This window comes from Dioscorea cayenensis, chromosome 3 (genome assembly GCF_009730915.1).
Source record: "Dioscorea cayenensis subsp. rotundata cultivar TDr96_F1 chromosome 3, TDr96_F1_v2_PseudoChromosome.rev07_lg8_w22 25.fasta, whole genome shotgun sequence".
In the NCBI taxonomy this organism is placed as follows: domain Eukaryota; kingdom Viridiplantae; phylum Streptophyta; class Magnoliopsida; order Dioscoreales; family Dioscoreaceae; genus Dioscorea; species Dioscorea cayenensis.
Window position 1 is genome coordinate 6,361,515 of NC_052473.1, and position 14,730 is coordinate 6,376,244.

Genomic DNA, 14,730 nt, shown 5'->3' on the forward strand with positions numbered 1-14,730 from the left:
CCTGAGGGAACCCCTCAATATTGATTGAAGGAGATCCCGAGCTCGAATGTACACTTAGAAGAAAAGGGAAAGCACCTGTGCAAGAACAGTCTAATCTAGATATTTTGGAAGTTAAAGGGTCAGATAATATGGAGGAACAAAATGAGCAACAGAGGACATTATCCGATTATGCCAGACTTTCAGTATTGGGGACACAATCGAGTATTGTGCGTCCCCCGATTACAACTCAGAACTTCGAGCTGAAGCCGGCATTCATCCACATGTTGCAGCAATCCGAACAGTTTAATGGTGCTGCTAGTGAGGATCCTAACAGTCATATAGAGAACTTTCTCGAGGTGTGTGATATGCTCAAGATAAACAGGGTGACGGATGATGCCATCAAGTTGAGAGCCTTCCCATTTTCCTTAAAGGGGAGAGCGAAGCAGTAGCTACACTCATTACTTAGAGCATCAATTACCACATGGGAGCAGATGGTAGAAGCTTTTCTTTCCAGTTATTTCCTTCTCAAAAAATCTGTAAAGCTTAGGAATGAGATCTCGTCATTTGTATAGTCAGAATTGGAGTCTTTATTTGAGACGTGGGAAAGGTTCAAGGAGCTCCTGAGAAAGTGCCCACACCACAGATTCCCAGAGTGGATGATTGTTTAGACCTTTTACAATGGGTTGAATCCGAGCAGAAGGTAACTCTTGGATGTGGCTGCAGGAGGTACCTTTGGTAGCAAGACCTCTAGTGAGGTCAGTCAACTAATTGAAGAAATGGGTTAAATAGCTACCAATGGAATGCTAGGGAGAAGAAGAAGGTGGCCGGGCTTTATGAGATAGATGTACTAACTTCATTGGCTGGTCAAGTGGAATCACTGAGTAAGAAGTTAGATGTTCTAACTTCGAATAGAGTGGCGGTCATGACTACATGCACCGGGTGTGGTGGAGGACATGCTCCCTCCTATTAGCCGATCTCCATTTGTGATGGATCTTCGGTTGAGAATGTTGATTTTGTGGGTAATACGATGAGGAATCAAGGGAATCCATATAGCAACATCTACAATCCGGGTTGGAAGAATCATCCCAATTTCTCGTGGAGTAACCAAGGTCAACAAAAGGCCATGGGGCCACCGGTTTCCAACAACAACAAGCCCCAAACATGGAGAACTGAGTTTCCGGTTTGGAGACCCGAATGACGGATTTGGAGAAGGCCTTGACTAGATTTTCGCGAACATCGGATACAAGGTTTCAATCAGTTGGGGCTACACTTCGCAGCCACACCGCTTCTTTGCACAACCTTGAGAATCAAGTTGGGCAAATTGCGAAGTCTCTATCGGAGAGATCATGAGGAAGCTTGCTAAGCAATACCGAGACCAATCCTAGAGAGCATGTAAAGGCGATCACTTTGAGAAGTGCTCGTGAGGTTAAAGGTAGGTTTCCGAGTGAGAAGCCCAATGAACACGCACCCGAGGTCATAGAGGTTGAAGAGGGAACAAACAAAAAGAAGGAGGTGGCATCCCCACATATTAAGCCAACAATCTCCTATCCCTCTAGGTTGAAGAATGACCAAGCGGATGAACAATATAAGAAGTTCCTGAGTTTGTTCAAGCAACTCCACATCAACATTCCTTTTTGTTAAGGCATTGTCTCAAATGCCTAAGTATGCAAAATTATTGAAGGACTTGTTAACTAACAAGAGGAAGTTAGAGGAGAATGCTCCAGTGATCTTAGATGCTTCTTGCTCGGCGGTTTTGCAAAAGAACATGCCAAACAAGAGGAAAGACCCGTGAAACTTCATAATTCCGTGCAATATTGGCAATTTAGGTAAAGAAATGGCAATGGCAAACTCAGGAGCTAGTATCAACGTCATGCCATACACCTTCTTTCAGAAGCTAGGCTTGGGTGAGCCTAGGCCTACTCGGATGACTTTGCAATTGGCGGAACGAACGGTGAGACATCCGAGGGGTATCATCGAAGATGTACTTGTCAAGGTAGACAAGTACAAATTTCTGTAGATTTTGTGGTGCTAGATGTCGACAAGGATATGAATGTACCCTTGATACTTGGGAGGCCGTTCTTGCAGACTTCCAAGGCATTGATTGACATGAATGGCGGGGAGCTAACTTTGAGAGTTGTAGATGACAAGCTCACATACCAGCTTACTGAAGCCATGTGGCATTCTCTTGATTTCGATGATACTTTGTATTTTCTAGACACTAGTGATGAGATTGTTGATGAATATATGCAGGAAATGTTCAATCCGGACACGTACGAGGGTTTGTTAGACCAAGAGGAGGAAATTGAAGATGTAATGATGCCTGGTTTGACTGAAGAAGTACCATCTACTCCGGGGATCCTGAAGAAGGTGCTCCAGAAGATGAAGAGGGCGAGGAGACGCCACCGGAAATGCTTTAAGGCTGTTGGAGATGGGCGTGAACTGAACAAATTGGATGTACCATTGCTAGGTGGTCCCAAACCAGACAACTCACCATCGACCTTCAAGAAACTCTGTTCATCATGCTTTCAAGCTATGGGTAAGAGGTCAACATTCCTCTATGAACCCCTGTGAGGAAAGGACAATGTACGTCAAGCTTAGTAACGTAAAACAAGCGTTTTTTGGGAGGCAACCCAGTGTTTACTGTTTTTTCTTAGTTGTCAGTTTAGTTTTTGCATGAATAACTTGTTGAGTGTTTTTGTCTTGATTTTTAGATGCTTTCGCTGTGTATTGTATTGTGGATTTTAATGGCATCGTGTGTTTTCATGAGGATTTGGCAAAGTTTAAGTCGCTTGACCTTGTTTTTAATGTTTTTTGCTGGTATACTTCGCATAAAAGGGCAGGCTCTGAATGCAGACACATGTTCAGGAAATTTCTGCAGAGCCTACAGAGTTGTATTGAGAGCTCATCCAGAGAAGGCACAGGGGCGTGGACTCGCCACTATGAGCGACCTTGCGATTTTCGCACGCCCGTGTGTAACTTCGGCACGGGCCTGTGTTTTCCTACAGAGGCTTGGCAAATTATCCCGAGAGCACACAGGAGTGGGAATTTTCCGCACGCCCGTGTGGATCTTTGCAGACAAGCTTTCTCCATCCCGAGAAGACAAAGGGGCATGCGGCTGCCCCTGTGAGTTGGGCCTGTGAATGTCTACGCCCGTGCGGAATTTCCGCACGGGCATGCGAAACACTTAGCGATCCTCTCGGTTGGACAGAGAAGTCACGGGGCGTGCGGCTACTCCTGTGGATCGGGGACACGGGTGTGGGTATTTTCTGCACACTTGTGCGGATGCATTCAAAGACAACAAGGGTTTTACCGAGAGCGCAGAGTGGCGTGCATCAGCCCCTTTGAAGCTCAACTGTGGAGGCGCATGGGAGTGGGTAATTTCCGTACGTCCGTGCGGATGTACAGATTGCCAAGAGGCGCGAGTCCTTTTAAAAGGATAATCGTTTCTTCTTATTTTCACACTTCCCATTCGTCTGCAAGCACACTCACACTTTCTCCCGATTTCGTATTGCCAATTTGGAGGGATTTTTACTTGGTGTTCCGGGCAATTCAAAGTTTTTCATCTCAACACTTCGCTAAGCACTTATCTTTTTTTTTCTTCATCAATTCTTGATTTTAATCGATGAAACTGGTCAATCATGCTTCGTTTCTGCAATTAGAATGATAATACATGTTTAGAAAAAGTTAGAAAAAATTTAAAAGTGTACTGTTGGATTTTTTGTGGCATGGACTTGCGTTTGTTCACGCCACGTGGATCCACATGGGCGTGCCGAAAATTCCACACGACCGTGAGAATTTCTGCAGCATTACTCAATTTACTTGTTTGATCAAGTTTCTTTCAAATTTTGCAGGTTATGGCACCTCGGTTAAAGAAGCGAGATGGTAAACGGCTGCGTGAGCCATCTCCCGAGCCTGAGAGCATGAGTTTTACAATTCTCGAGCATCAGGCGAGATTTGAGTGGCTGACTAGTCTCAGATTTGGTCAGACCAGATTCCCGATGTGAGCACACTCACGAAGATTCAGTTGGTAGAGGATATGGCAGACGAGATCGAGGACATGTTTGTGGTTGGCAGCTGGGACCATTTACAATCGATCAGAGATCCTGCTATCCGCGCACTGACACTAGAGGTGCTAGCCTCGTTCGAGTTCGATCGCTCGTATGACAGTTTTGACAGCGTGAGTGCCATTCAGTTCAGAGCCCTCAGACAGCATCATAGCTTGAGCGTGACTCAGTTTATGATCTTGATGGAGTTATATGATTCGGCTTATACAGAGATAAAGGAGTATGAGCAGCTGCCCACAGATTATCCTGGGAGTTTGACTCCACAGCGTGCATACATAGTATTGTGTGGACAGGGGCAATATGAGCCTGGGGTGTCGAAGGCCACTTGCCTCTCCTATTCGAGTTACAGATACATTCACACTGTTATGAGTAGGTCAGTGAGTGGACGAGGCTACAGTAATGGTGTGCTTAGCCGACAAGAGCTTTTATATTTGTACTCTATGGTGTGCCGCACACCGATACATTTAGGGGATATCCTGGCAGAGTATATTCGACATTAGGGGTAGTATACTAGACTTGGAGTGGTTTTCTTGAGCCCCTATATCACGAGATTAGTCATCGGTCTGGGTTTACTCGACGCGATCAGAGGGGCCGAGAAGGTTACTATACCAGCTCTTCTGGGCATGGGGACACTGAGGTTGATAGGGGATTGTACGGAGAGTTAAGTCAGGAGTATATGCTTTGATTATTCTAGCCCCGGAGATAGCTGAGGTTGAGGGAGACGATGCCGAGGCTTCTCAGCTTGCTTCCGAGCCTCAACCAACGCCGATGGAGACCGACGCGCCTCTTGCGGCAGAGGACCCACCCCTTAATAAGCATGTTTTCACCATCTCGAGTCCCATGATTATTTTGAGAGGCTCGAGAGTCCTGCGGGGGTGGTACGGACCAAGATTATTAAGGCACGAGCAGAGATAGCAGAGGTTCATGCGACACAGGCCACACAGTTCTCAGAGTTCATGGCGTGTTTCGACGTTCTACAGTAGATCTTCCACAGAGACGTTGCCTCACCGTTTGTGTTGTGACCCCGCATCTCTCAGGCACCTCCTGCAACACCTCACCGGATCCACCAGCGCCGTTCAACTATCCAGTAGAGGAGCCAGAGCGCAACACCGACACTTGATTTTATTTTCATTTCTTTATTCGCATTTCCTTCTGGACTTGTATACTCAGAAAGGATTTTCCTTCTGAGTTTATTTTCATTTTGTTATCTCGAGTTGTATTCATTTCTCTATCTTTTATTTACTCGAGCTGTTTTTGTTTTATTGAGCTTTACTGAACACCCTCGGGTATGCGTGCAGATGGGAATTGAGAACTTGTCATAGACACGACCAAGGTGTTCGCCATTTGGTCGTGTATGCTTCACAACCCGTTAGACCACCACTCCCAATGAATTAGCTCCATCAAATGCAACACTAGGAGTCAGGGAGTATTGTTTTGATTGCTTCTCCCGCATTTATTCTTGATTTATATATATCATGAGTGAGCTTTCATGTGTACATTGGGGACAATGTACAACTTAAGTGTGGGGGGGTGGAGTTTCATAGTGCACATATCTTTTATATTAGTCTTGATTGTTATACATGCTCACATAGCCAATGGCGTTTCACCTTAGTTGCAATGATTATATTCTTGAGTATAGGAGAATTTGAACAATGAATGTTCTCATGCACTAGTTCTTGCTTGACTTTCTAGGAATTTTTGCCCGATTAACACTTGTGCACTACTCACTCTTTAAACTCTTTTGGAAATTCAAGTTTGATGTTAAAGGGACTAGTTTTAGTTTTATTTATTATGTTATTTTGCTGGAAAAAAATGGAAAAATGAAAAGAAAGAACAAAATAGTTTTGTTGTTTAGTTGTGCTTGTTGGGTGGAAAGAGCTACCACCTATGATGTATGAAGCTATTCTCATAAGTCAGATACTAGTTATGCCCTAATGAGAGAAAGAGCTATCTCATGGGATGTGTGAAAGCCATCACCCACGTAGAAAAGAGCTACCACATCGAAAGTGTGAAAGCCACCTCATCGGTCGCTTTGGAAAGGGCTAACTTAGATAATGTGTGAAGCTACTACCCTTTTTAAATTTTTGTAATGCTAATCGCAAGAAAAGAATACTTCGTATTACTAATATACAAGCACTTATCAGGGTCATAACCAAGAGCTACAACCAAACAAAGAAAAACAAATCAGAACGTTGGAAGAATAAGAAAATGTGAAATAGAATAAATGGTGAATATCTAAAATAACAAAGTGTAAAGTGTTTCTAAAACGCCTACTCCCTGGTAGCGGTGCTAAAAATTTGACACACTCTTTGTCGTGTGTACCGCAAGTGCATGGGTTTGTTGAAGTAATAATATCCCGGTGAGTAGGTAGTCGAATCCACAGGGATAATGATTAGAAACATAAAGATTGCTATTTAACTAAAATGAAAAATGAATTAATAGTGATGTGAATAAGAATCAATGTAAATAGAAATAAGTAATGAAGAAGGAGGTGAAAATAAAAGATAGGAGAGCAATTGACAATAAATGCGGCACCCAGACATTGCTAACCCCAGGACTATTGTTTCAAGTGCAAGACGAATCATTATGTTTCCTAACTAATGTCTAATGAGTCATGGAGATCCTTAAACACACGGTCCCAAAACTATAGGTCAACCGTGACTAACCCTACACTATGCCCCGGTGGAGAAATCTCGCTGTCTCGACACTCCATACTGTGCTAGGTTGCTTTAGGCTCCAGGGATTCCAAGTGATAAACCCTATTCCGTAAAATAGATCTACCCTTTTATTGTGCTTGAAAGACCCCTAGTCATAATTAAGTCCTAGATACTAAGGATTACTTCAACACTTAACTCTGTTGCTTGCGCAACTAGGCCCCAGCGGAGTTTGTCCCTTAGCACTTTCACTCTATTTTAACCGTAAAGAACTCTTGGAACGTGGAGGTAGGATAAATCACACCGGAGTTCTGAGTAGGCAGGGGTTGTTATATTTGTACTCCATGGTGCAGAATGAGCCGATTCACTTGGTCCACATTCTGGCTGAGTATTTGCAACACCAGGGGTAGTATGCAAGGGTGTGAGTGATTTTCTCTGACCCATATATTACCAGAATTATCATGGGCATGGGTCTGATGGATGCTATTTGCGGGGCTGAGAAAACTGATTGTACCATCACCCCTTGGCCAAGAGACGATGAGACTCATGGGGATGATTCGCAGATGCAGAGATGGAGTTTGTGTGATGATCATCCCTCCACCAGAGATAGCCGAGGGGGAGGGAGATGCAGCAAAGGGGTCTCAGCTTGCGTAGGAGCCGTAGATGAAGTATATGAAGACCAATGCATCCCCTACATCACAAGAGCCACCACCAGTGCAGATCTTTTCTCCTTCTTGAGCCCATGATTGCTTTGAGAGGCTCGACAGTGTTGTAGGGGTACTACATAGGGATTTAGCTGAGGTTCACGTGGCATAGGCCGTGAAACATGCAGAGATGATGGCGCATCTCGACACACTACAACAGATCTTAGAGAGAGACGCGACCTCCCCATTTGTGATGAGACCCCGCACTCTTCCAGCATCACCAACACCATCAGTCGCATCTCTACCATCACCACTAGTAGCACCACTAGATCCACCAGCAGCAGTAGTAGAGCCAACCAAGCAGGACACCGACGCTTGAGGCGTCTTTACTTTACTTGTTTTTATGTTTTTTGTATTTTATTTCTGCATCTTATTTTGGACTTGTATTACTAAGAAAGGATTTTCCTTCTGAGTTTATATTCTATTTTCAGTTTTCTCGAGTTGTATTTCATTCTCATATCTTTATACACTCGAGTTATTTTATTTTTGTTGAGCTTCATTGAACCCCCATTGTGTATATGTACAGATGGTCTTCCGAGTCTGGAATTTGAGGAATAGTCTTTGGCACAATCAATGTGACATTCACATGGCCGTGTGTGCTCCACATCCCGTTGGAACTCAATTCTCGATAAATATAGCTCCATCAAATATACTATCAGGAGCTCAAGGGAGTATTGTTTCAATTGCCCTTCTCCACACATTTGTTTTTGATTGCTTTATAATTTTGTTGAGTGTGCATGCGTACATTGAGGGCAATATACATCTTAAGTTTAGGGGGGAGTTCACATTACACATGTTCTATACTTATGCTTTCATTGTGTATGCTCATATAGCGAATGACGGTTCACATTAGCCTCAATGATTGTATTCTTAAGTTTAGGTGAATTTTTAACATTGAATGCTCTCATGCTCTAGTTTTACTTGAATTTTTAGAAATTTTTGCCCGATTGACACTTGTTGCACTACTCACTCATTAAACCTTGTGGAAACTCAAGTTTGATGTTTAAGAGACTATCTAGTTTGTTTTCTTGTTTTAATTTCATAAGAAAAAGGATATGTTTGTTTGTTTGTGCACTTGGGATGGAAATACCTACCACCTATAAAGTATGAAGCTACTATCATAAGTCAGATACTAGTTATACCCTAGGGAGAGAAAGAGCTATCTCATGGGATGAGTGAAAGCTACTACCCCGGTAAAAGAGTACCACCTCGAAAGTATGAAAACCACCTTAGAGGCCGCTTCGGAAAGGGCTACCTTAGAGGATGTGTGAAGCTACTACCTTCTCTTTTTTTTTGGTACAATAATAAGGCCCTCTTACTTAGAGCTTTGAGGAGTATATGGTATGTTGACTTGAGTGAGTTTACACACACTTACATGATATCGGGTTATTGCCCTCTTTTATTCGAGTTTTTAGGTAGAGCATTGATTTTTCTTATTCTGTGTTAAAATTTCTCCTCACTTGTAGAATGCTTCTCTTGCATGCTTTTGGTGAACCTAAGGCCAAGCACTTCCAATTTTCCTTCTTATATAATTTAATGTTTTATTTTTGCTTGAGGGAAAGCAAAAGCTTAAGTGTGGGGGAGCTTGATAAGTGCTTGTGTATTAGAATTATGAAGTATTCTTTGCTTACATTGAGCATTACTTTTCTCAAATTTTATCGCTTATGCATGTGTATTTATGTTCTTTTGTGCATTTAGGGTTATGGAGAGAAGTGCGTAGCAAATCACTGTAGCAAAATACTATAGCAATACTGTTCACAGCTCGCAGGAAAATCAACTTCTAGAAATTCACATGTGTTTGTGGAAATTCCACATGCCCGTGTGGATGCCCGATTCCAGACCCTATAAATACCATAATTTTAGACGTTTTAGAGGATCCTTTTCTCATTTTTTCCCCATCTTTGGAGGTGCTCGTGGTTAGGGTTTGGAGAGGCTTTGGTTAGGTCTTTGGAGTGGTTCTATGGCCTTGGACATCGCATCTCTTTAGAAGAGAGTTATTGGGGGAGCCTTCGTTGATATCGATTCGGTGAGGTGTGCCCTAGTCTTGTCGAGAAAATATTTGAAGAAGACAAGGCGACTCCACAAGACCATCAATACGGACAACGAGGGGGTTTTACTTATGGATTGCATGCTTTTACATTCGATTTCATTATTAATTGTATATTGCTCCATGGAGAGCTAAACCCCTAGTGGGTGCTTGGACTTGTAAACCCTAGGATGAGATTGTTTCATTGACCTTTTATTATGTTTTTTTAATTGAGTTCCAACTTTGATTGCTTGTTGAATTGATTTTCCCTTAGAGTTACACTAGGGTTGATAATCTATATTGGTAATCCTTATGAATGAGTGACACTTTATTAGGATTAGACAAAGTTAGGTTGGAGAGGGATGAGAGGGTGAGTGATAAGTGCTTGTGAAATATGAATGCGAAGCGTTCATTCCTTATGTTGAGCATTACTTTTCTCGGGTTTTTAAACTAATTTGTGTGTTTTTATGTTACTTTCGTGCAATTAGGGTTGTGAGGCCGATTATGAAGGAAAGAAGTCAATGTGGATCACAATGCATCAATTTTGGAGGAAATCTTGCTAATTTTCAAACGCGAAGACATAGGCCGGGTGTGAGATGCTAGAGTGTGTGCCAACCTCCTCGTATTCTAATTGGCACATCCATTTGGAGGGGCACGAGGACAGTCACACTCGAGCATTTCGACGTATGCACATAGAACAAGAGCTCCACCAACTTGTCTATGATTGAAGAAGCAAGTGATCCATGACGTGAACATGTGCCCGTTTGGGTTACCGCGATGAAAGTATGGATTCGGGAAGCTATTCAGGCCGGATATTGTAGTAGAACGTTGTAGCAAAGTACTGTAGCAACACTGTTCACAGTTGGCCGAGAAAACATGAATTTAGAGAATCCACACGGGTGTGTGGAAATTATACACGCCCGTGTGGAAATTCCACAGGGGCGTGTGTAAAATCCACAGGCCCGTGTGGTCGCCCGATTCCAGCCCTATTTAAAGTTGATTCAGCCCCGATTTCAGTATTCTTTTCTCCATTTTTCCCCAACTTGAGAGAGGGCTTCGGCTAGGGTTTTGAGGGGTATTGGCTAGGGTTTTGGAGAGGTTCTACGGGTCTGACATCGCCGGATATAGGATCCCTTGTGACGAGTAGAGGACTCTCCACAAAACCATCGACACGACCATCGAGGGGGTTTTCTATGGATTAATTGCTTTTACATTCTATTTCTTTGATTGTACTTAGCTCCATGGAGAGCTAAACCCCTAGTGGGTACTTGTCTATTTGTGATGTATTTATTTCATTGAATCTCTTTATTATGCTTTCAATTAATTGATGTTTATTGTGAGTTCCAACCTTGAATGCTTGATTGTATGAGTATTTCCCCTAGAGTGACACTAGGGTTTAGAGTTTTCGTTGGTAACCTTGTGAGGGAGTGACACACCACGAGCGTTAGATGAAGCTATGTTGGAGAGGGTTGAGAGGGTGAGTCGAGAGGTACAGGAGGGTCCCCTTTCCCCTCCGATGTGATAGATTCTACCTCCGTTCCTCGAGTTCTTTGCAGCCATAATAGAGTGAATGGTCTAAGGGATGAACTTCCGCTGGGGCTTAGTTGCGCGTGCAACGGAGTGAAGCGTTGAGCTGATCTTAGTATCTAAGGATTAATTGTGGTTAGGGATCTTCCACCTAGACCAAAGGGATAGGTCTATAATTAGGAAAAGATTTATCACTTGGAATCCCTAGAGCTCATTGCAACTCTATGCGAGTGCTAGGTTGAGAGGTTATCTAATCTCTCCTCCGGGACATGTATAGAGTTAGGCATAGTTGACCTTAGATTTGGGACTATGTAATTAAGGATTTCCACGACTCACCATTGCATTGATTAAGAAGCATAATAGAGGGTTCTTGCACTTGAAACAATTATCCTAGGTGGAGCATTATCCGAGTACCCCATCTTTATCGATTGCCTTACCTCCTCCTTTACTCGTGCTCTCTTACTTGTTGCTTTTACTTTTGAGAATTGAATCATTATCACAATTATCACTACTGATCTTTCACATAGCTAAGAAGCGAATTAAGTGTTTTTATTCCCTACTCCCTATGGATTCGATACCCGCTCACCCGGGATTATTACTTCGACAAACCCGTACACTTGCGGGATATACGCAAGGGGACCTTGTAAAGTTTTTGGCGCCGTTGCCGGGGACTAGGCGTTTAGAGATACTTTGCACTTTGTTTTCTTAGCTATTTCACCATATATTCTATTTCATATCTTCTTATTCTATCATCATTCAGATTTTGTTTTCTTTCTTTTTGGGTGCAGCTCAAGGTTATGACCCGAGGGAATCCCTCAATATTGGTTGAAGGAAATCCTGAGCTTGAACGTACACTTAGAAGAAAAGGGAAAAAGCCTGTGCAAGAACAGTCTAATCTAGCTGATTTGGAAGCAGAAGAATCTCAAAACATGATAGAATAGAATGAGCAACAACGAACATTATCTGATTATGCCAGACCTTCAGTGTTGGGGACACAATTGAGTATTGTGCGTCCCCCGATTACAGCTCAGAACTTTGAGTTGAAGCCGGCATTCATCTACATGTTGCAGCAACCCGCACAGTTCAACGGTTTGGCCGATGAGGATCCAAACAGTCATATAGAAAGATTTCTTGAGGTGTGTGATATGCTGAAGATAAACGGAGTGATGGATGATGCCATCAAGTTGAGAGACTTCCCATTTTCCTTAAAGGGGAGAGCGAAGCAGTGGCTACACTCATTACCTAGAGCATCGATCACCACATGGGAGGAGATGGTAGAAGCTTTTCTTGCCCGTTATTTCCCTCACAGAAAATCTGTAAAACTTAGGAATGAGATCTCATCCTTTGTTCATTTGGAATTGGAGTCTCTATTCGAGACATGGGAAACGTTCAAGGAGCTCCTCAGAAAGTGCCCGCAACACGGATTCCCGGAGTGGATGATTGTTCAGACATTTTATAATGGTTTGAACCTGAGTACAAGGCAACTCTTGGATGCGGCAGTAGGAGGTACCTTAGGTAGCAAGACCCCCGACGAGGCCCGTCAGTTGAATGAAGAAATGGGGTTAAACAGCTACCAATGGAATGCTAGGGAGAAGAAGAAAGTGGCCGGTCTCCATGTGATAGATGCGGTAACTTCATTGGTGGCTCAAGTGGAGAGTTTGAGTAAGAAGTTAGATCTTCTAACTTCAAATAGAGTGGCGGCCGGGACTAATTGCAACGGGTGTGGTGGAGGACATGCTCCCTCTGATTGCCCGATCTCTATTGGTGATGGTTCTTCGGTGGAGAACGTTGATTTTGTAGGTAATGGCATGAGACCTCAAGGAAACCCATATAGCAATACCTACAATTCGGGTTGGAAAAATCATCCCAATTTCTCATGGAGTAATTAGGGTCCACAAAAGGCCATGGGGTTACTGGGTTTCCAACAACAACAACAACAAGCCCCTCAGGTGGAAAACAAAGTCTCAGGTTTGGAAACCCGAATGACTGACTTAGAAAAGCACTTGGCCAGATTTGTGCAATTTGCAAATACAAGGTTTGAATCAGTCGAGGCTACACTTCGCAACCACACCGCCTCTTTGCATAACCTTGAAAATCATGTGGGGCAAATTGCGAAGTCTTTCTCTGAAAGGCCACATGGAAGCTTGCCGAGCAATACAGAGACCAACCCTAGAGAGCATGTGAAGGCGATCACTTTGAGAAGTGGTCGTGAGGTTGAAGGTAGGCTTCCGAGTGAGAAGCCAAAAGAACACGCACCCGAGGTTATAGAGGTAGAAGAGGGGACAAGCAAAGAGAAAGAGGTGGCACCCCCACCTTTCAAGCCAAGAATCCCTTATCCCTCTAGATTGAAAAATGACCAAGGGGATGAATAGTACAAGAAGTTACTGAGTTTGTTCAAGCAACTCCACATCAATATTCCTTTTGTTGAGGCATTGGCCCAAATGCCTAAGTATGGGAAGTTCTTGAAAGACTTGTTGACTAACAAGTGGAAGTTGGAGGAGAGTGCTTCAGTGATTCTAGATGCTTCATGCTCGGCGGTGTTGCAAAAGAACATGCCGATCAAGAAGAAAGACCAGGGAAGCTTCATTATTCCATGTAATATTGGCAATTTAGGTGAGGAAATAGCATTGGTGGACTCAGGGGCTAGTATCAACGTCATGCCATACACTTTCTTTCAAAAGCTAGGCTTGGGCAAGCCTAGGCCTACTCGGATGACTTTGCAACTAGCGGACCGAATAGTGCGACATCCGAGAGGCATCATTGAAGACGTGCTTGTCAAGGTGGATAAGTACATTTTTCTGGTTGACTTTGTAGTGCTAGATGTTGATGAGGATGCGGATGTACCCTTGATACTTGGAGACCGTTCATGAGGACTTCCAAAGCATTGATTGACATGGATGGCGGAGAGCTCACATTGAGAGTTGGAGATGACAAGCTCACATACCTCCTTGCTGAAACCATGCAGCATTCTCTTGATTTCGATGATACTTTATACTTTCTAGACAATACTGATGAAATTGTTGATTAATACATGCAGGAAATGTTCAATCCGGATCCGTATGAAGGTTTGTTCGACCAAGAGGAGGGACATGAAGATGTAATGATGCTTGGATCGACGGAAGAAGTACCGTCTACCCTGGGGATCTTGAAGAAGGTGCTCCAGAAAATGAAGAGGGCTAGGAGACGGCACCGGAAACACTCCAAGGCTGTTGGAGACGTCCGTGAATGGAAGAGTTGGATGAACCATTGCTTGGTGGTCCCAAGCCCGATAATACACCCTTTACTTTCAAGAGATTGTGCTCATCATGCTTTCAAGTCATGGCTAAGAGGGCAAACTTCATTTATGAACCCCCGTGAGGTAAAACAAGGTATGTCAAGCTTAGTGACGTTAAACAAGCGCTTCTTGTGAGGCAACCAAAATGTTTACTGTTTTCTTATTTTCTAGTTTAGTTTGTTTGCATGAATAATATGTTAAGTGTTGGTGTCTTGATTTTTAAATGCTTGTGCTGAGATTTTCTTGTGGGCTTTGGTGTATTCATCGTGTGTTTTCATGTGGAATTGGCGAATTTGTGTCGTTTGAGCTTTAGGCCATGTTTTTCACTGGTAAAATTTACTTAATAGGGCAGGCTCTAAGTGTGTAAACATGTTCAGAGATTTTCTGCAGAGCCTGCAGAATTTTCTAAGGCATCAAGAGAAAACACACGGGCGTGTGGAATTTCCGCACGCCCGTGGATTTGCACTGCGAGCTAATCCAGAGAAGGCACAGGGGCGTGCAG

At 43.3% G+C, this 14,730-nt stretch overlaps 2 non-coding genes across 2 annotated transcripts; both read right to left on the minus strand.

Annotated features, from left to right (window-relative positions):
• Positions 1 to 518: 518 nt before the first annotated feature.
• On the minus strand, positions 519 to 625 carry LOC120257790. The gene has a single exon (XR_005535874.1). It is a non-coding gene; the product is annotated as a small nucleolar RNA R71 (small nucleolar RNA).
• Positions 626 to 12,273: 11,648 nt separating this feature from the next.
• On the minus strand, positions 12,274 to 12,380 carry LOC120257693. Its single transcript, XR_005535783.1, has one exon. It is a non-coding gene; the product is annotated as a small nucleolar RNA R71 (small nucleolar RNA).
• Positions 12,381 to 14,730: the final 2,350 nt, after the last annotated feature.